General features: G+C 37.3%; 1 pseudogene; it reads right to left on the bottom strand.

Moving 5' to 3' along the window:
* Nucleotides 1-82: 82 nt before the first annotated feature.
* On the bottom strand, nucleotides 83-939 carry LOC138175336 (tropomyosin alpha-3 chain pseudogene; annotated as a pseudogene).
* Nucleotides 940-23,705: the final 22,766 nt, after the last annotated feature.

Genomic DNA, 23,705 nt, shown 5'->3' with positions numbered 1-23,705 from the left:
GTCCTTAGCTCAGGTGGGATCTCTGGGTAGAGGTCCAGACAGTTTGGTGCAAGTGACATGGTGAGTTGGTGGGGGACGGGGTGAGAGGGTAAGCAAGGACCCAGAGAAGAAAGCAGCCTTCAGGTTAAAGATCAGCCTTCAGTTTTAAGATCAAGCTGGGATCCAGTGAAGGCAGGGTCAGTGGAAACAGCGACAGGGTGGTGCTGGGGAGAAAAAGGGTTTCTACATTTCACTCAGGTCAAGCAGAGTCTGGGCCAGCATTTTTTGTGTGGAGAGGTGCTCTTCTTTGCTGCATTTCAGCTTCTTTTCCAAGTCATCGATTGTCTTTTCCATCTTGGCTGTCAAGTTCTCAGCAAACTCAGCACGGGTCTCTGCCACCTTGAGTTTATTGGTAAGAATCTTTATCTCCTCCTCATAATTATTTTCTTTCGGAAAATCCTTTTCTTCGGCAGCGTGCAGACTCGTCGGGTTCGGGTCCATCAGTCCGACCTGCTCATCTGTCTCCAGGCAACGGGCCTCAGCCAGCTTGAGCTGCTCCACTGGGAGCTCCGCGTTCCGCTCAATCATCAACTTGCGGACGGTCTCCTCGAACCTCCTGTCTGTTTCCACCGCCATGAGCCTGGCCTGTTTCAGCTGGATTTCTTGCAGGTCTGTCTTCTCTTCATCCTTCACGACCCGATCTTCAATAATCTTCATACCTCTCTCATTCTCATTAGCTGCCTTCTCTGCCCTTTCTAGCTTATGCAGAGTGGTCTCCAGACAGTCCTGGGAATGATCCAGCTCCTTCTCAACCCCCTGGATCCAACGTTTCAAGGAAGCCACCTCAGCCTCAGCTTGTTCCCAAGCCAGCTTCTCCCCCTCCACCTCCTTCTGGAGACTTGTGGACCTCTCCTGGGCCTCGCTGGCCTGCTGCTGCAGAATCTGAAGCTTGCACTTCATCGGCTCGTAGTCGGTACCAGTCATGGTGCCTGCCCCCTTCGGACTGCTGCCTCCACTGCTCAGTGCTGCTGCCACTCCACCTCCCTGACAAATTTTTAAAAGAAATATTCGTAAGACAGAGGCAAGGCCAAGGAACAGAGAGTAAATGAAAAAAAAAAAAAAAGACAGTACTTTAAAAATTGGGTCAGGAGTCTTAAAGTACAAAACGTGCCAAAACTGGCAAAGAAAATTAAGGACAAAATGGGATTTAATTTAGGTTATGCTGGGAAAAAGAGGAGGATAAAAGAAGACACAGAACCACTTACTGCTCAAGGAAGACAGAATGCAACTAACAGAATACATGGAGAAGGCAAAGTCAGTGAATTCTTATTTTGTAATATTTTTTTCCTTCCCAGGGGAATGACCTTTGACCTTGAGAGGACAGTATAAAAATGGCTCTAAGGTGGGGGCGGCTAGGTGGCACAGTGAAGAGAGCACCGGTTCTGGAGTCAGGAGGACCTGAGTTCAAATTCAGCCTCAAACACTTAACACAAAACTAGCTCTGTGACCTTGGGCAAGTCACTCAACCCCAATTGCCCCTCCCCCAAAGCAAAAAAAATGGCTATAAGGTTAATACAAAGATAAATAAGGAGCAATTAAAAGGGGAAAAAATGGTGTCTTGGTTTTCAAATAAGGAAAGGGAATACTGAAGACAATAGGCCTGTGAACCACACTTCAATTCCTGGAAAAATTCTAAAGTGCATTATTATAGAGACAACATATAAAAAAATTACTATAGCCTTGCACCTTGCACCATTTTCAATTAGTACCCAATAAAGAACACTAAACATTCAAATACACTACTTCATCTGCAAACTCATCAATGTGGGTATTCTCTTTAACGAGAAAGCTCAGAATCCTTTCCATGACTGCCAATCCTATGTGATTCTCATTCAAGCACTCCCATAAAATGGTAATTGTAACCAGCATTCAGGGGACCTTCCTCACATTACCTTGATATCATTGGACATCAATGGAACATGAGGTCTGACAATAATTTATCCTTCCTTCTTGTCATGTGACTAGCCTCATATCTTTTTCCAATAGTATATTATTGATGACATCCTTTTTTTTGTACTTCTAGGTAATTCCTCTTTTTAAATGTTTTACATCCTGCTTATGCCCACAATGTGTTTTTCCTTTGCCTTGTGAATTACCTTTTCTTTTTTTAAAAGCAGTTGGGGTTAAGTAACTTGCCCAAGGTTACACAGCCAGTTTTTTTGCGTGGGTGTTAAGTATCTGAGGCCAGAACTGATCCCGGGTCCTCCGGACTCTGGGGCCGGCACTCTTACTCACTGTGCCACCTAGCCGCCCCCCCTTGTGAATTATCTCAAACTTCAGTTCTTCATGTATTCCATAACACTTAGCCATTCAACATCACTGGCAGGACACAGGAGTTTAAAAGTATGGACCTTAGTTTATGAGAGAAACTGGGGGGAGGGGGTTCATTAAAGGAACCAAGCAGCTTTCCAAGGAGAGGCCAGTTCATTCTCCTCTTGTTCAATTCTAAACCCAGTCCATTGTCCATTAGCAATATCTGTCCAATACGTATGTACTAATGGATGAGCTCTTATCAATATCAGAAAAATGGAATGATGGTATCTAGAAGAGTTACTAGCCATCAAAATTTCATTCAAGGAAAGACAATTTCTGTTTAAAGGGGCATAAGATGTCATTTAAGTTCTTATGGTCTTTCAGTTTATATTTAATTCCATGATCTCATCCTTGTATGCATTCTCTCTAATAATGCAGATCACAACCTGTTCACACCTTTTTGTCCTGTGCATCTCTTGTTTTCTCTCATAAATCCTCCATATGGAACCCTTCTCGGATTTTTCCCCATGATTATTCAGTGAGGGAGTACACTAACCACTGAATGTACTATGTTCCTTGCTCTGGGGTATCTCCATTTGTAATAGTAATAGAAATTTGAAGATCTTCCCTGTCCCTTAATAGGCCAAATGTAATCAATCACTTGGAGCCCACAGTGGAAAGAGCTTGCTAAAAGGATGAAACAGAAGGGTGGAGCAGGAAGGAGCAGAGAGAGCACTAGAAGAGCCGGGAGCAAGCAGAGAAGGGGCAGAGCAGCTAGCCTGAGTGAAAGAGGGGCATTTTTGCTCAAGGAAACCTGTCTTGAAGGCCTGACAGAGGGAAGGCTTGGGGATTCTGGTGCTTGCTGGATTGGTTATGTGTACCAACTTGTTGGCTGCTATGATGCTTTGGCTTTCTGGTGTTTGAATAAATGTTTTGGTTCTGTCTTTCATGTGGAGTCTGTTACATTAATTATCCTCCCCTGAACTTCTCCATTCTTTCAGGCAAACTTAAATAGGTACAAGTTAAATCAAAATCTCCATAGCTTCTTCCTGAATAGCACTTGTTTACTCAGTTGAGGCCTACTATACAGCTCTACCAATAAGCCTGTGTAGTTGCTCTATCCATGGGAGAATTCTACCACAATGTAATCCTGCTTTACTCATCCAGCATGGTTTTATGGTGACGAGAATAGCTTCCTGTAATCCTCACCCTACTCTGTATAAGAAAAACAATACATGTATATAGTATTTCCCTAAATAAAGTTATATTATTAGAATGATACTGCTGTTTATTTAAAAATATAATAATTTATCTGATTCCTTTGAATTATTCTGCCTTAGGACAATTATTTCTTCTTCTATATGAGAATTCCTACTGAAGGCAATAGGAAATTGGGAGAACATATAGAAGAAGGCCATGTCCCTGTAGGGTTTTGATACTGGTACAACTTGATCCTCTCAAAGGGAAATCAAAGTACTCTCTGAGAATAGTATAAAACCCTTCATATAGAAGATGATACCACTGACCTATCATCACCAAACATTCTTGGGGTTTGTTTTTTTTTTTCCAGTAGTGAGGATGGAATTACAATGATACAGCTACATGGTTTCCCTCTGGTGACCAAGGTCAGGTATTTGTAAGATGGCAGGTCTGGGTTAGGGCTATTGTCTGTGGCCTTGGAAAAGACAGCAGCTAATCAGCCCACATGGGGATTGAACCCTTGACCTTGGCCTCATTAGTCTGGTACTTGAACCATCTGAATTAACCTTCCCTCCATCAACCTCTCCAAGTTACCATGTGTTACTTTACCACATCATTCTAGTGCTTGAATCAATTAACCTTCCTTCCATCAACCTTTCTGTGCTACCATGTGTTACATCACCACATTATTCTTGTATTTGAACCAATTGAATTAACTCTCCTTCCATAAATCTTCCCAAGCTACCATGTGTTATATCAGAGGCATCAAACTCCTGCTTCCCTGGCAAAACCCCCAAGTACAGCCTGAACCATATTACAATTGGGAAATATTTAACACAATAAATAAAAATACAATACAACATAGATAATGCTAATTTGTGGGGTTTTTGCATCAATTTGAAGCCTACAGGGATCAGTTTCTATTTGTTTGACACAATTATATTGTATTGCTACAGAATCATGAAAAAGTTTCTGAGTGAAATGACTAGATCAAGAGGAAAAACTGACAAGGCCAATAACAAAGTGAAACCAACGCAATATCTCTTAGACAAAAACTATCATGTTCTTTCTATGATGCCTAATACTAATGTGAAGAGTTTGTATGTTTTTGAAACTCTAGCATTATTTTGCCTTTCTTCTCCTTATCCCCACTGATGGTACATATATTTTGGCTTCTCTTATTATCTTGGCTATAAATTAAGTATTTGGAGAGAGATCAAGAAAGAAGTATACAAACCAGTATTCAAGATTATAGGACATTATTCTTAAGTCCTCCTGCTATCTCTGAGACAGAATAAGAAAACATATTCATATGCTGGCATAATTTGCATCTTGAGTCAGCACAGTTTTTATTCTGTTTAATTACAGGTAAGGATCCTGGCCTCTAGTTATTTGTTTTGTTTTCAAAATGAAGGAATTACTGAAATGGAATGCAGCAGATCCTAAGAGCAAATTTTTCATAGGCAATGAACAGGAAACTGAAAGCAGGAGTTAATTGTGAGAAAGCCATGCATTAACATGCAACCTTTCAGAAACACCATCAAAGTCTAAATACACTCATAAGGCAGCTAGATTTTCCAAATGCAGTCTAAAAGAAAATCTAGCACAGCTGCTCAGTTTGCTAACGACTAATAGCGTCTCCTATATCATGAGCCACTTCTGCTTAGGAACGACACAGGCAATAGCTAGTTCCAGTTACCCCGTTGTCTGAACCCTCCAGAGAGCAAAACACAGTTTGGTGTCTTGGGATGCGATTTTGAATGGCAAAGAACTGATATTTCTTCTGGGGAAAACAAGTAAAAAAAATAAGACTATTTTCAGCATGTCTTCAGGGATACACACTGGGGGTATTTTGTAAACTCATAAGTATACTGACATCCATTCCCATTCAAGGAAGAAGCAGAGTTAAAAGACAAGAGCCGGAAATGCAATTTGAAAACTTCTAATAAAAATGCAGTTAATCATAATTCCATGGGAAGAGTATTATCCTGCCTACTAAAAAACACAGCTGAATTGTGTCAGTAATCTGATTGTAGCTCCCAAAAGTCTGAAAGTAATTTTTCAGAATTCATTTACTGTAGCACCATATTTCCCATAGATGTAGTTACAAAACTCTCCAATTGTATGTGAAGCCCAGAGAATAGTTTGGTATCTGGATTTTATAAAAGAAAATATCTTGTAATATTCCAATGTGTAGACTTTACTTCCCTATAATTAACATCAGGGTTTTTTTTTCCTGAAAAAATGTAAGGAAAGGGAGAGACAGAGGAAGAGAGGGAGAGAGAGAGAATGAATTTGATTATTCATGGCTTCAATGAGGGGATGAGGTTCCTTATTTTTACTAACATTTCTCCCATGCCAAAATTTTCAGTATCACAGAATAGGAAAATGGCAAACATTTTTTTTGGAAAATCTGCTGTCAAATCTAGGAGAAATTCAAGTTAATCAACAAGTTAGTCAACAGGGAGATCAGCAAAGCCACCATCTCCAACATGACAATTTAAAAAACAAAGCAAAACCATACCAAATAAAAATAACACCAACCACAACAACCACAGAAGTCCCTCCTATTTAACTGATGTGTCAGAAGGGAGGTATATGCCCGAATACTACATTAGAAAATTTGTAAATTCTAGCTGCAGCATATATGGAGTTAGTCATGCACATGTCTACAACAGCCACAAGGTGGCAAAGTATACAAATCTACATCCTTGAAATTATTTCCATCAGTAATCAGAACTAAAAAGAGCTTTCCTATTTTTCAGGATTAATTGACTTTATGCTTACATATAGTTCTAAAATTATGGAATTACTCTAGAACCCTGGCTCCTACACAATGGTTTTACTTCCCTGTATTCTTAGCCTAATTGCTTATTTAGAATATTTTTATCATGAGACCTGACAAACTTTTGACATGTTTTTTTTTAAATAATATATCTCATTTAAGCCTCACAAAATCCAGTGAGGCAGGTTCTTCAAAGGTTGAGTAATTAGACCCTGGCAAAAGTGGGATTTGGGTTTAAGACCTCCTGGCTATGCCTGACCTACTATGTACTATTCCATACTGCCTCTGATATATTCAGGTTTTTTTTTTGCTTTTTGGAGGGGGGACAGTAGGGCAATTGGGGTTAAGTGACTTGCCCAAGGTCACATGGCTAGTAAATGTTAAGTGTCTGAGGCCAGATTTGAACTCAGGTTCTCCTGATTCCAGGGCCGGTGTTCTATTCACTGCACCACCTAGCCACCCCAATATATTCAGATATTAAAGATGAAGAGATTGATTATCTAATTAGAGACTATGTGAGAAAAATAACTAAAATGCTCATACTCGGACTTAGAATTACCAGTACTAGGGGAGTGTATATGATCAAAAAAGAAGGTTTAAGAAGAATCCTATAGCAACCAAAACACTCAAAGCAATGGAAACAAAAAAAAAAATGGAAACAAAGATGGGGTAACAAACAATGACCATGCAGAAATCAGAGAAAGTTGGAAGACATGCGTGATTCATGCTGCACTGAACTCAGGAAATAATATGCACAAAGACTACAATAAAATAAATGAAAATAATACATAAAAAGTAGAATCCAGATGAATGAAATGATAAATCTTGATTCCAAAAGATTGAAACATTTTCCTTTCCTCAACAGAAACATAGTGAAGTATGGAAGTGGAATGCATTATGCATTATCAGATATTGGTGACACATTGGTTGTGCTGAAAAGTTTCTCTTTGCTAAAAGGGGGGATTCCAAAGTTAGTACAAAAGATATAGAGAAATAAAATATCAATAACATATCTTGGAAAGATTGCTTTTTCCTCTTAAAAGTTGCTTTCCTTTATTTTGTATGCAGAAGCAAATGTATGAGTACAGAGATAGAAATTGCTCACCAATTCGAATCTAAATGTGATTGTGTGATTAAAAACATAATTACAATATATGTGTTAAAATGGTCCTAAGGAGGCTAGGTTATCAGTAAGAACATGAATTATTACTGAACTTTTTATTAAAATGTTATTTTGGGACCAATTAAGGAAATATTTTGGATAAATAAATTACACTTGATGAGATGGTAAAGGCCAATGTAGGATAAACCCTTGTTGACACAAGGCCTCCCCTGCCTCCAGTCCTCTTTCTCTTCCCAAGCTAGCCAAATAAAACTTTTCAAACTGTATTCTTCACATTCTCTTGCTTATTGCTTCTATGGAGGAGACTTGATCAGTGTCTCCCTTGCTTAATTAATTCTGCATTAGACAAACCAGTCTTGTAAATTAAAGCCTTGAAAGCATTTCTATGCAATTAACAACTCTTCCTGGGTGCAGTGGGGAATACTAAGTGGGGAAAAAAAACACTAAATTCAGCCACAGGGAGGGGAAAAAAATGTTAATATTCTCTGGAGTTTACGAGAATTTCCCCTACAATGGTTAGTAGAAAATTAAAGCTGGACAGTATTATTTTATTTTATTTTTTGTCAATGTTAGAAATTCCCAAAAAAACAAGACCCATTCTCCCAAAATTCTACTGCTTCCCAAAGTACAGATGAATCAAAGGCAGGAAAATGGCTCCCCTCCACCTCTTGTTTCTTTTCTTTCTTCTTCAGTTTCCTGCCTTTCTAAGGAGAAAATACAAATTCTGGAGAAATTATTGAAAACAAAGAAGAGTTGAACTTAAAAAAAAACCCACCCCCTAAATGGAACCTATAATCTGTCCCCACAGCCTTGAAGACAGCTTGTAAATTCATCTTGTTAGTCAATCAAATTTAGCTAAGCACCTTCTGATTTCCTTTTTCCCTTGCATTGTTTTTCTTTAATCAATTCTTTCTTCTTGCAATCTGTAATTATGAGAGTGTGCTTTAAGTACCTGGGAAGAAATAAAGAAAAGGGTAGAAAGGAAGAGAAGAAGAAATTGAGAGTCTCAGGAATTCTTTTCTGCTGCCATTTTTTTTAAATGAAAACATAAAACCACAGATTCAGAGCTAAAAAAGGCCTTAGTGGTTATATAGTGCAGTCTCAATTTTACAGATGATGAAACTGAGGCACAGAAAGGTTAAATATCTTGCCCAGCATCCCATAACTATCAAAGGCAGGATACGAACTCAAATTTTCTAGTTGAGCCCTGACTCCAAGTGCAGTTTTTATTCATAATGTAAACACTGCTTCACAATGTACTTTTTAAAAATTTTGTGTTTTCTAGAACAAAGAAGATCTGTTCTTTGTTGTTGCTATTCAGTCTTTTCAGTCCTGTCAGACTTTTCATGATCCCATTTGGGGTTTTCTTGGCAAAGATTCTGAAGTGGTTTGCTATTTTCTTCTCCAGGTCATTCTACAGATGAGGAAACTGAGGGAAATGGGGTTAAGTGACTTGTCCAGGGTCACACAGGTAGTGTCTGAGGCTTGATACAAACTCAGGGAGATGTATCTTCCTGACTCTGGGCCTGGCCCTCTATCCATTGTGCTACTTAGCTGTCAAAGAAAGAAAGTATAAAAGGCTGGAATTATGGTGAATACAAATACCATCATCACAATTAATCATCAAAAACAAGTATTCCTTAAGCATATACTTTGTGCCAGGCACTCTAATAGCTAGGAATTCAAAGAAAGGCAAAAACATAGTCTTTGCTCTCAAGGAGATTATATTCTAATGGAGAAAACAACATACAAACTACAATATCTATATAAGCTACAATTTAAGTGGGAGGAAGTCACTGAGAAGAGACCCATGGAGGTGGGAATAGAGTTGGGGATAAGAAAGGCCTCTTGCAGAAAGTAGGATCTAAACCAAGTCTTAAATGAAGTTAGGAGGCAGAGGTGAACAAGAAATGCATCCCATGAACTAGAAGACAACCAGAGGAGTAAAGAAAGATGGAAAGATGTAAGTGAGAACAGTAAGAAGGCCAGTGGCTCTGGATCAAAAAGTACTCAGAAGGAAGTAAAGTGTAAGAAAGTGGAAATGCAGGAAGGGAGTGCAAGACATGGTGGCCTGGTTCTGCTAATGATGGGGCTAATAAGTGTACTGTCTAGAACCAATATGATGAACTTCCAAAGAGTAAAGGGCTACCATGCCATCTAAGGAGGGACAAATGGCCCATATCAGAAAAATGGATCCAATTAAAGCTTTTTTATTAATCAACTTTGAAATAAGTTCTGTGAGTAGCCCATGAACCTCTACCCTTGAGAAAGGGAGATGGATGGATGGAAGGGAGGGAAAAGAAGGGAGGGAGGGAAGGAAAGACAAACCTCATCTGGATCATGTATGCCAAGTTAGCAAATATTCCTAGACACAATGATCTTGTGGTATAGAGTGGGGGCAGACCAGGCAGTAGTTGGTGGTGGTTCCTGTGGTTATTTAATCATTTCAGTCTGGTCTCTTTATGACCCCATTAGGGGTTTTCTTGGCAAAGATACTGGAGCAGTTTGCTATTTCCTTCTTCAGTCCATTTTATGGATGAGGAAACTGAGGCAAGCAGGGTTAAATAACTTACACAGGGTCACATAGCTAGTAAATATCTGAGGCCAGATTTCAATTCAGGAAGATGGCACTGGATCCTCTGTGCCACGTAGCTACATCAACATGTTTATAAGCCAATCCTAATGTCTCTTAGTTTATGTAAATATCCCCCACTTTTTTTTTTGAGGGAGGGGAAGGCAGGGCAATTAAGTTAAGTGAGTTTCTGTAAATATCCCACAAACATCTGATTTAAGGGCAGAGACCCAGCGATCCAGGCTTTCAGTCAGGGTTTGCATCTCACAGTATGAACATGCCACCACTTGAATCATCATCCTTTGAGCTCTTGTGTTTCTTCTCAGGTCCTTAACCATGATCTCCCTACATCAGAAAAACAGAGTTCCAATCCTAACTCTTGTTTCTAACTGGTGTTTTGGCTGTAGGCCTATCACTTTAGTTTTCTCATCTATAAACTTAGGAAAGTGAATTAGATGATCTCTAAATATCCTTCCAGCTCTAGCATATAGGAGATGCCTCATAAGTATTTGTTGATTTTACTTATTCTATGTTCTCCAATTCTGTGAACTATGGTGATATTTCTGCAAATGGCCTCTGAAGAAAATGAACTCATCCTTTCATTAGCACAGGGAATTCCCAGTGATAGAAGTCCCTCTGCCAATGCAGGTTAGCTATGCAGTCTATGGTTTAGAGATTTCCTTGTGGCTTTGAGAAACCAAGTAACTTGCCTAGGGTCAGAGATCTAGTAGCATGGGTCCCATGGGAGGATTTGAACACTTTTTTTTTTTTGAACAGGTCTTCCTGACTTCAAGGTCAACTTTCTATCCACTTTTCCATACTATCTCTTCAACAATAGTTTTTAAAAAGTGGTCATCAGTTATTTTTCTGTCAGTAGTTGAAGAGGAAAAGGGATCAGGTTGGCCCTTCTGAGAGAGAACTGAAAGGGCTAACTGGGGAAATGGAAAGAACACTAGATTTGGAATCAGATGAACAGGGCCCTCAAATCTGCTTCTGCTACAGACCAACTGTGTGACCTTGGGTTTTTCCCTAGGCCTTGGTTATCTAGCTTATGAAGACAGGGACTATACTAAATAATTACTGAAGTCCCTTGTAGTTCTAAAACATATCATCCCTAAATCCAGTGACATGTTGCTGATCCATAGACTTTAAAAAAATAATTCCAAATTTGTGCTTCAGTTATCATTTATCAGATGGGCATAAAGACAACTTTTTCATAACTTCCTAGAAAAAAAAAACATTGTGAAAATATATTTATATTTTTAAATATTGGAGTTCAAGCTGTGGCATATGGATGTAATGGAATACTATTATGCTATGAGAAATGATGAACAGGTGGACTTCAGAAAAACCTGGAAAGACTTATATGAATTGATGCTAAGTGAAGTGAGCAGAACTAGGAAAATATTGTACATAGTAACAGCCACAGTGTGCAATGACTGACTTTGATAGAGGTAGCTCTTCTCAGCAAAGCAAGTACCTAAAACAGTTCCAAAAGATTCATAATGGAAAATGCCATCCACATTGAGAGAAAAATATGGAGACTGAATGTAGATCAAAGCATCCTATTTTTTCTGTTTTGTTTTTTTCTTTCTCATGGTTCCTCCCATTCATTATAATGCTTCTAAACAACATGACTAAAGTGAAAATAGTTTTAATAAGAATGTATATGTAGAGCCTATATCAGATTGCACTCTGTTTTGGGGAGGGAGGGGAGAAGGGAGGTAAAGAAAATTTAAAACTTATGGAAGTGAATGTTGAAAACTAAAAATAAATAAATTAATGTATTTTTTTTAAAAGGGAGAAAAAAAAATTGGAGTTCAGCCAAAAGAGAGATTTAAATGTTCTACTATTTGTTCTGGAAATGAGCAAATGAAATGAGCACCATGTTCTACACAACACTTTCTCAAATGAATATAAATGAATGCAATTAAAGGAAATTTATGATTATCTACTCATTTTCTCTAGAGGCAAATAGGAAATCCTTAGACCAAAACTTAATGTAGAAAGTAAGTATGAAGACTTCATGTAGCTTGGGTTAATTACATACTGAATAAAAGCTAATTCAGTTTACTTTGGTTGAATCAATAAGTTAGGATTTACCTATGTTATGATTTACATAGTAAAATCCTAGAGGAAACATTATGATTATCGCTTCCTTTTGATCCTCAAGCTGTGAAATGGAGGTCTTCTTTCCAAAGCCTTGAAGTAATGTCACTCTGCAGACATTACCTTCAGGATCAAATACCCCCAACTTAGAAGATTCAGGTATATTCAGAATTATAACTAGGGCAGGACAAGTAGAACCTTGTCCCAGGCTGGCAAAGTTTAGAAAATAATGAAAATACATGCAGTTCTTCAGCAGCACAGAATTGAGTTTAGCAATTAGTAAGGATGAATAATTAAAATAGGAAGCTACTAGATGGGAGGTGAAATAAGATACTCCAATTGTCACCTCCCTGCGGCTGTGCCCTTAGAAGTGGCCTCACTTCTGTGTTCCTACACTTCTATATTACACACACCTATCAAAATGCATGTTTTGTACCTCATAACTAGAAAGTGATTTGAGGTACTTGTCCTAAGCATAAAGATTTGTAGTTATGATGCTTAGTATATTTTAAGTTTCCAATTGCAGAATGGCACATTAACTTTTTAAAAATGGGTAATTCACAGAAGATAATTTCATTAAAATCTCACTAATACACATCTCAATTATTTTGATCATTGGACATGGAGAAGAGGGGGAGTCTTACAGGGGAAGGTTTGGAGAGAAAAATGAAAAAAGAAAAAATGAAAAAAGTGATTAGAAGAGAAAGTCATACAACTAAGTAAACCCTAAAAGGAATGATCTGTGAAGATTTCAATTCGATCCCCTTTATGATCAGGAAGGTATTGTTTACTTTTGCATGGGTTCAAATTTACTTTATAATGCCTACTAAGAAATGGTTGCTATGCCACTTACTAGCTGCTTGACCTTGGGGAAAATCACTGTTCTCTGGGCTTTTGTTTCATAGAATTATGAAAAAACAGATTTTGAGAGTTTGAAGGAACCTAAATGTCCCCCTAATTCAATCTGTCAATGAAAGGAGATAGCACTGTAGCATCCTATATAAGGAGGCAGCTAACCTCTGCTGGAACATCTCCAAGGAGAAGGAAAACCCACCACCTCTTAAGTCAGGACATTTCAACTTTGAACAGCTCTAACTGTATCCAACTTTAATTAGATTTGACAATTCCTTTTTTTTTTTTTAAAGCAATTGGGGTTAAGTAACTTGCTCAAGGTTACACAGCCAGTTATTTCTGGGTGTGGTGCTAAGTATCTGAGCCCGGATTCGATCCCCGGTGATTCCAACTCTGGGGCCGGTGCTCTTACTCGCTGTGCTACCTGACCACCCCAAATTTGACAATTCTAATCAGGAACTTTTTTTCCTGATATCAGACTTAAATTCTGTTCTTTGCAACTTCTGCCCATTGTTCTTTTTTCTGGGGTCATATAAAAAAAGTCAAATCCCTCCTCCATGTGATATCCCTTCAAATATTTGAGCACAGCTATAATCCCCATACCCCATCCCAAATGTTCTCTTGTTCAGATGAAACATGTCCAGTTACTTAAGCAAGATCCTCAAAAGACACAATCTTCACCAAACATTGTCCTTCCCTGGACATTTTTCTGCTCAACTTTCTTAAATAGTTCCAGTTTTGTGCTCAGAACTTAATAGAATACTACTCCAGATGATATAAGATGAGGCCATAGTACAGTGGAACCATAATCTCTCTATTTCTAGAAGCTATGCCTCTTTTAATGTACCCCAAGGTCAAATTAGCTTTTTTTTTTTTACAACTTCTGTGTCATACTGCAGAATTCTCTGCAAAAGGAGGGGGTCTGAGTAGGTGGCTGTAACAACAATGAAATATTCACAATGCCTACAGTGACTATAAATATGCTGGTATAGTTATTAATCACAAAATGTAACAGGCTCTCTGCATGGAGGGCATAGATAGAATATTTATTTAAATACCAGAAAGCTGAGTCCCCAAACCAGAAAGTCAAAGCCATCACAATAGGTATAGAGTTGGCACAGATACTTAATGCAGTAAACACCTACATTCTCAAGCCTTCAAAACAAAACAGGCTTGGGGTGGCTAGGTGTCACAGTGAATACAGCACCGGCCCTGGAGTCAGGAGGACCCGAGTTCAAATCCGGCCTCAGACACTTAACACAAAAACTAGCCACTGGGCAAGTCACTTAATCCCAATTGCCCTCCAAAAACAAAACAAAACAAAACAGGCTGCCTCAGGCAAAGATCCCCCTCTCCTCACTGGCTCCAGCCTGGCCCCTACCTGGCTCCAGCTCCTTCCTGCCCCAGCCCTTCCTGTTACTCAGCAAGTACAAGGGGCATGAAAGATCTTCAAATCACATTACCATTACAGTGGCTCATTAATTACAGTTTGAAGTCTATGAACCTTTAAAAGCAAATTAATTATCACAACTATTGATGCAAATAAATTGGCTCTCAATTTTTATGGGGGCAAAGAACCCAAAACAAACTAAATGCCAAATTAATTGGGAAATGGTTAAACAAATTGGTACATAGATGTAATGAAATATTATCGTGCTCTAAGAAATGATGAATATGAAGAATTCTGAAAAATCATGCTTCACGGATAGTGCATTTTGGTTTTGTTTTTTTTTTTTTGTTTTTTTTTTTTTACAAATTAAAAGTTTGTGGCAACCCTGCCTTCTGCAAGTCTATTGGTGCCATTCTCCCCACTCTACCTGCAATTTATTTTTGGTTTTCAACATTCATTTCCACAAGATTTTGAGTTCCAAATTTTCTCCTTCTCTTTCCCCTCCCCCTACCCCAAGATGGCAAGCATATTGATTATTCCTTCCCCCCAGTCTGCCCTCTCATATATCGCCCCCTCTCCCTCTCCTTACCACCTTCCCCCTTACTTTCTTGTAGAGCAAGATTATTGGTGCCATTTTTCCTGCGTATGTACTCACATGTGTCATATTTTGTTAATTCTCGCAATATTTCAAACTTTTTCATTATTATATCTGTTATAGTGATCTTGATCAGTGATCTTTGATGTTACTATCACAATTGCTTTGTAATCTGTAATATCCCAATTCATACCATGAACCATGCCCATATAAGGCTGTAACTTAATAAATATTGTGTGTGTTCTTATTGCTTAACTGACAGGCCATTCCACATGTATCTACCTCTCCTCAGGCTTCACTACTCCCAGAGAAACAACAATATTGAAATTATGCCAATCAATAATTCAACAATAGTATCTAAGTGGTCAAGCTAAAGGAAGAGTCAATCAATGCAGCAGACTTCATGGTTATCATATTTTAAGAAATTGCCACAGCCACCCCAAACTTTAGCAACCACTACCTTGAGCAATCAGCAGCCATCAACATAGAGGCAAGACCGTTCCACCAGCAAAAAGACTTGCTGAAGTCTCAGATGACAGCATTTTTTTTAGCAATAGTTATTTTTAAATTAAGGTATGTACATTGTTTGGGGATTTTTAGACATAATGCTATTGTACACTTAATAGACTATAGTGAAAATATAACTTTTACATGTACTAGGAAACAAAAAACAATCCACGCATCTTGCTTTATTGCAATATTTTCTTTATTGTAGTAGTCTGGAACTGAACTTTCAATATCTGAGGTATGCCTGAATCAATATGTTCTAGATCATAAATACTTTTTTACAATGTCTTCCCTGATTGAGTATAAACTCCTTGGGTACAGAGACTAATTTTTGTCTTGGAAACCTCATTACCTGTCATAGTACCTGCCACATTCTGTAGCAGGTGATTCATAAAACGTGTTTGATTGTTTAGTTACACAAAATGAGAAGAGTTCTGGTAATAGGGGTAGTATTGATTGTGATTTCATCAATATGGGTTCTTCCTTCAACCTTATTTTTATTGCTTTCTTTTCCTATGCAATTCCTATCCATGATCCACCCCCTCCATAAACCCTGGACAGAGTCTATATCCCATGTGTTGGAAGGTGGCATTTTCTTTTAGTTCCTTGAAAAATTACCTTGAAATTGTCTCTCATTGTTCAGTACCTGACTGTCTCACCTCCTTTTCTACTCATACTTGTCCTGATACCTTTCCCCCCACTTCTTGTTGACATTATTAACAGGAATTTCTTGCATTCTGCTTTTGGCAAATGAGCATCCTTTCATTGCTCTTTCGGTTACTTGACACTTTAGTTCTTTTGAGATAGTTGTCTTCTGTGATTCATGGTCACGTAGCATCATACCAGGAAATATTGCTATTAAGTCATCACATTTTAAAAATATGATTCAAAAATGATAAAAATACGTTCAGGACTTCTGACCTTAAATAAATGAATTGTTTCTATTGATACTTAACTAATACAATGCTCTCCCATTCACCTTGTACCTGTCTTCTCTTATATATTGCCAATGAAAAGAACAAAATCATCTGTTTATGGAAAACTTGCTCTTACAAAAAACACATCCCATGCCTTCCAAGATATATCCAGAAACAAAAACCAAAAACAAGGAATAGCAATGAGGCCGTGCTCTATTAAATTTCATTTAGCCTCACTGCTCAATATTCTATTGGCTTATAGCCCTTTCCATTAGCTTTGCCCTAATTTCTTTTAGATTCTGGAAAGAAGGGCTTCAAGTTATTTTTGTGGCTGGCCTAATAATTAATAATAGAGAAATTTGGCCTCTTACCTACATTGAATCTTCATGGAATGATTCTCAATTCACAACCTTCGGAAAATAAAGAATGCAATCCTTCAATCCATCAATCACTCTAGCTTTAAAATTTAGTAAATAGACTTTCCAACCTAACTTACAAAATACATGAAATCATGCTTGTGAAATGTTTTGAGATCCTTCAGAAGAAAAAAAAAAGATTAAATCTAAGGAAACATAAAATGCTGTTATTACCCAGGCACTACTTTTTCCCCCTTGCCTATAAGACAAAGTTTAGAGTTAACCTCATTTTGCACATTGTTTTTAATGAATTAGGACAATAAAATGTTGAAACAGATATAAAATAAAGCATATGTGGTAATAGGGCTAAAACTTCGTAATTAGAGTTTAAAGCAGCAGTCTGTCCAAGGATAATTGGCTCTAATGATTATGTTTCCATGTATACAAGCCACAATTTTATGAAATCCAAGTACAGCTTGGTTTGCAGTTTCATCCACTGAGCATATGCCATATACTCTCAGCTCTGAAGTAGACTTGGCTTGTTCAGGTGACTGAATGGAGGGAATCCAGTATAAGATAATTAAGTTTGATCAAATAAGGAGGTTAGACTTATCTAGCCCTGACTAGGATTCTGTGATGCAGTCAATATTCTTTTGGGTAACATTTCTACTCCATTTTTAATACATCACACTAATTTATCCTTGGCATTTTTTTAAAAAAGTATTCTCCTTTTAGTGTTTTTAGCTAAAGAAGCATGATTGGACCCCAGGCAATGATTTCATGAGGAGCTTGCTTATGTGTTCTTTGTTAATGCAAAATAAAGTTCTTCAATTCATCTGATCCAAAATCTTTTTAGTGCTACTATATAGGGATCACATCCAGACTACTTGTGGGATCCAAGGTCCTCTATAACCCCTCTCAAGCATAACTTTCCAACTTTCTCACTGCTAACCAAGATAAACCATTGTTCACATCAACTGATCCTTGTCCCTTATGCATGCAAGATTCCTTCTAGTATCTGTGATATTTCCTATCTAAAATTATCTCCTGTCTCTCCTTAGCCCAAACTCAACCCAGCTAATTCCTGTATTATATATATATATAATTACTGTATGCACCAAGAATAACATTTTGTTCAAAAATTTTCCCTAAGTCTAAGGCTGGAAGACTGGGGTCAGGATGGGGTTTTACAGCGTATTCTACTTTCTCTAGTCCCCCAGGTCTCTAATGGTGGAACCAAGTAGGTTGCTAACCTCATAAAGTCTATTCCCTTTTGAGTTTCAGGATAAAATTGGGAAAAAAACAAACATTTGGAAAATAGCATCATGGTCTATCCCAGAATAACTTAAACATTCTTCAATTATTTGGAAGATAAACGGCAAAGCACTCCAGTAACTTTGTCAAGAAAAGCCTAAGGGGGGTCACAAAGAATTGAGCAGAACTCAAAGGACTGAATAACAGCAACAGCAACAAGAAGTGGTCAGAATAGAAATCATCCTTAATATTGCACCAATGAAAGAGGCATAGATATTTCTTTAAAAATTATTTAATTTATTTTTAATCATTCAATTATCTTTTATGTCCTTCATTTCTGAATGCATTTCTTTCCCTTTCTTTTCTCCTACAATGAGGCAACAGAAATTTTTTTTTTTTAAAGAGAAGGAAAAAAGATCACTTTCAATAAAACTAACATCAATTTTGTGTGTGTGTTTATACAATCTACATTTCTATACAAGGGTGTGTTTTATGGGGATTTTTTGTTTTATTTACACTGATATAATCATGTTGTATATGTCTTATGTGTTCTACTAAGTTCTCTTTGGAGCAATTCATATAAATTTTAGGATGCTTTTCTTTATTCACTAAAATCATCATTTCTTATAGCATAGGGACAATCACTTTCACATACCACAATTTGTTTAGACCACTGCTGAAATGTTGAATGTATCCTTTTTTTCTACAATTCTTTGTTGCTACAGAACTACTGTTATGAATATTTTTAAGTATATAGGAACTTTCTGTCTTTTATCTTCTTGGTATATGTATCTGTCAGTGGGACCTCTGGGTCAAAGATATGGACATTTCAGTCATTTACTTAGTGTGATTTGAAATTACATCCCAGAAGGCTAGAGCAGTTCACACCATAAATGCAATAGGGTATCTATCTTTCCACAGCCTCTCCAACATTGACTATTCCCATTTTTAAAAATCATCTTTGCCAATTTGCTGGCTGTCAAGAACCACCTCAGGTTAGTTTTAATTTGTATTTACATTGGTAATTTGAAACAGTTTTTCATATAGCTGTTAATGGTTTGTAATTCTTTGGCAAGTTTTTGTTTATATCCTTTAACTATTTAAGTCTCAGGGAGTGGCTTTTGGTTATTTGCATTAATTCCCTATATATCCGAGGTCAAGTACATAACAGGACAATTTTATTCCCCAATCAACAACTTCTCTTTTTTGCCTAGTTACATTGATTGTGTTAACATTAAAGCTTTTCAACTTACTATGATCAAAATTACTTCTTCTGTATTGTGTGATCACCTCTATCTTTGTTTGGTTAAGAATTCTCTCCCTAGTCTTCTTAAAAGTCTGCTTCCCCCTCCCCCTCTCAATTTATCTTTCTTCTCTAATTTTCAAAATTACCTCTTTTATGCTTATCTTGTTTTTGAGTAGTTCATATTTTTAAAATATCATAATAAGTTAATTAATCTTATTTTTTTCTTAAATGTATAATCTCAGAGCTATGGCTTTTCCTCTAAGGTTATAGTTTATTTATATTAGGTTATATTTATCTAGCCCTGACTAGCATTAGTTGTAACCCAGAAACTATTCTGTCAGCATTACCATTCCCTCACATTGTTTTTATTTTTTTATTTTTTTGCTTTTTGGAGGGCAATTGGGGTTAAGCGACTAACCCTAAGTCACAAGGCTAGTTTTTGTGTTAAGCGTTTGAACTCAGGTCCTCCTGACTCTAGGGCCGGTGCTCTACTCACTGTGCCACCTAATCACCCGTTTTTAATTTTTTAAAAATATATTCTTTGGCCTACTCATTACTAATGATGTTATTAGGAAGTATCATTTAGAGGTGTGTGTGTGTGTGTGTGTGTGTGTGTGTGTGTGTGTATATACACCCACACACGCACACACATTTGGTATTCATTGCTATTTTAATATATTATTGTCTGTGTTTGGCATTTTTCCGTTGTTACATTTCTTTTTACTTTCATTGTGTCCTGGCACAGATTATTTTTGTAATGGTACCACATGGTGCTGAGATTTGTGAATATTCCTTAATGTTTCTATCCAGAAGATAACACTTGAGTAATTCATTGCTAGAAGACTTATTTTCATTTCTATATTTTCTTTGTATTTATCTTTTTTTAGATGTCTAGCTCTGAGAGAAACATAAGCTTCCTATGACTGTTATTCAGTATGCATTTTTACCAATCTAATTGACTTTCATTTTTGTGAATTTAGCTATCATTGTGTGTGCGTGCTTAGTATTATTGTTTCATTGTGTTTATTTTTTTACACATTTTTTCTTGTATATAATAGTTTGTGTATATTGCTTTTTTTTTTACATTTTGCCACTTTGATATTGATTGATTGTTTAATCAATTCATATTTAAAGTTATGAGTATTAGTTTTGTGTTTTCCTCTATTTTGGTATTGATTTTTAAAATTCCCTTCCAATTTTAAGTCATTCCTTATCCCTGTAATTAGTTTTCCTTATAATACTTGGGTGCTAGACTAGTCCCAAAGATTCATACACCTACCTACCTCCTGTTTGTCTGCCTTTTAAAAATTTATTATTTCTCCTTCTTTCATTTAGTTATTTCTCTAGCACTCTTGTACCTTCTCTTTTCTCAGCCAATTAGGTGAAGAGTTAAAAACCTTTCCTCCCGGGGCAGCTAGGTGGCGCCGTGAGTAAAGTGCTGGCCCTGGAGTCGGGAGGACCTGAGTTCGGTTCTGGCCTTAGACACTTAACACCCACCCACACAAAACCTAGCAGTGTAACCTTGGGCAAGTTACTTAACCCCAATTGCCCTCCAAAAGGCAAAAAAACAAAAAAAAAAACTTTCCTCCCCTTTTCAATCCAACCTATTTTTAATGATTTTCTTTATTTGAACCCTTTTCCAAGGAGCTTTCTTTTGTTGTCTTTTAGTTCTCTTCCCTTTGAGTCTATTGTAATTTTAAATATTCTGATTCATAGCTCATACAGATGCATTAACCTTCTCTATTTTTTTGTGTCCCTCAACAGTTAGTGTTGAAATACCAGACTTTAGTTGTTTCTACCCAATTTCTATGTTACTGCCTTTGTAACTAAATCCTATTCCTCCATTTTTCTGTAGTGCTTCTTATTCAGAAGAATCAATTCACAAAGAAAACAATGTCAGATAGAGGCAATAATCTGTTGTAGGAGTCATCCTATGGTCCATACCCTCCTCATGATGAGCCTCCATCCCTTAAGGCCATGGCATCATAGCCCCAGCTTTATGTCTCTGCATTACTCTGGATGCCTCATGATTTTCCCAAGGTCATACAGCTAGGTAAATGGTAGAGTAAACTATTTCAAATGAATGTAATATTATGCCCATGAAAATAAGATCAGAGACAGATCATGATCCACTTTGAAGTTCTTCTCTTCCTGTTCATGATTTAAGAAGTTGAGGGGTGGCCAGGTAGCACAGCCAGTAAGAGCACCGGCCCCAGGTCAGGATGACCTGGGGGATGCCTGTAATAATTTTCAGTGACTTGGTAGCTCTGAATTTTGGCTATGACATTTTGGGGACTTATTAGGGACTTATTATCCTTTTATATTATGTTAGATTCTATCTTTACAGTTATTCTCTGGTTTTAATATATCTGGACAGTTTTCGTTTTTTGTTTCTTGAACTAGAGGGCCAGGATTTTGCTGGGGGGGGGGGGCAAGGGTGGGATAATAAGTCTCATATCTTTCAGGAAGTCCAGTGATTCTTAAAAATTCTCTCTCCTTGACAACAAACTTAACTGATAAATGTTATATGTGTTCTGATTGTTACAGTCTTTCTCCCTCTCTTGGGGCCTCCCTAGTTCCCAAGACACAGTATTAAAATTAAGCCAATTAATAAACCTACAATGATCTCTAAAAGTTCAGATGAAAGGAAGGGTCAATCAATGGTGTATACTTCTATATAGTCTTAATTTAAGAAATTGCCACACCCAGTCCAACTTTCAGCAGCCACCACCCTAATCAGTCAACAGCCATCAATGTCCACCAGCAAAAAGATTAAGATTCGCTAGGTGATGGTTAGCATCTTTAGCAATGAAGCATTTTTTAATTAAGGTATGCATATTTTTAAATTTTATTGCACAATTAATAGACTACAGAATAGTGTAAGTGTGATTTTTATATGCACCGAGAAAACAAAAAAAGTGTGAATCACTTTAATGCAATATTTGCTTTCTCATGGTGGACTGGAATTGAAGCAGAAATAACTCTGAGGTATCCTTCCCCCCATCTCATGTGTACATACATGTATATTCACATACAAAATAGCTTGCATTTTCTTCTATTTTTTCGTTTTTTTGCATTGTTACTATTATTTCTTATCTCATGAAATGATTGATTTCTATATGGTCTATTCTAGCTTTTATGTTATTTGTTGGGTAAGGTTTAACACATTCTCTTCTAAAGTACCGCTTTCCAATTTTTTCCTCTAAAGCTTTTATTTTGATTTTTGCTTCATTTCTCTTGCTTTTATTTTGATTTTTGCTTCATTTCTCTCGGTTACATTCAGTGCTTGTGGAATATTCATCATTTCCTTCACATTTCTACTAGTTGTTATGGTGTCATTCTCTTTTGGGGGAGATCTCTAGATATTCAATAATTTATCATACTAGTCAGTGTCTCTTTTTCTTATTAATCTCTCTAGCTTTAGTTCCTGACCTAGACTTTGTGTCAACACCAGACTCTACCGTTTCTGTATTTTTGGCTGGAGTACTTGAACTTCCTTTGTCTCACCCTCATTCTCTGAGGTTTGGTGATAGATACTCACATACCAATACGAAGTCTCAGAACATAGATCTAAAGAACTCAGAACCCCTGGATGGCTCTCCTATTCTCAGTACTCCCCACATGGAATAGCTCACTAGTTTTCTGAGGAAGATTCCTGTCCTAGGTTTCTGACAATCCTAGGACTTTCCTAGGGAAGTCTAGGAGGCATCATGGCTTCCATTAAATTTAAATCCTTGTAATCTACACAATCTCTGGTTCTGCTGGGTAGCCACCCGTTCTTTGAGCTGGCATGGGTGATGGTCCTTTTTGTATCACCCGTGGCTGACTTTTTATACAGTTATAGAGTGGCACAAATAAAACACTATTGATTTTCATTGGATTTCTTCACGATTATTTGAACATATGTGAGCTTCAGGTGTTTGGTGGAATAGATATGTAGGAAGTCGGTGATCTGACTCTGTTCAAGTGGCCATATTGTACTTGAAGGATTAGTTAATCCCACATAATATAGAAATTGTCCCTATAACACCACACTTATTTGGGATGTTCCTTAAGATGCTTTAAGAGACCTTCCATCACAAAAATCTTGAACCCAAATTAGCACAACAGGAAATGCTCTAACATAAAAACATAAAATTTATATAGTAAACATAATATAAAGTCTTTTTTTTTAAGCAATTGGGGTTAAGTAACTTGCTCAAGGTTACACAACCAGTTATTCCTGGGTGTGGTGCTAAGTATCTGAGGCCGGATTCTATCCCCAGGTCATCCCAACACTGGGGCTAGTGCTATTACTCACTGAGCCACCTGGCCGCCCCAATATAAAGTCTTCTTTTAAAAAGTTAGGGGCAAACAAGCCATAAATGAGCTCCCTAAGAAAAAATTCCCAGGACCAGATGGATTAACAAGTGAATTCTATCAAACATTTAAAAAGAACAATTAATTACAATACTATATAAACTATTTGGGAAAATAGGCAAAGAAGGAGTGCTATCAAATTCCTTTT

The sequence above is a fragment of the Petaurus breviceps genome, unplaced genomic scaffold, assembly GCF_028583685.1.
Source record: "Petaurus breviceps papuanus isolate PSGF00001 unplaced genomic scaffold, PetGlider_PUasm1.0 77, whole genome shotgun sequence".
In the NCBI taxonomy this organism is placed as follows: Eukaryota; Metazoa; Chordata; class Mammalia; order Diprotodontia; family Petauridae; genus Petaurus; species Petaurus breviceps.
The sequence above is the reverse complement of the archived record's forward strand: the minus strand, read 5'-3'. Positions and strand labels throughout refer to the sequence as shown.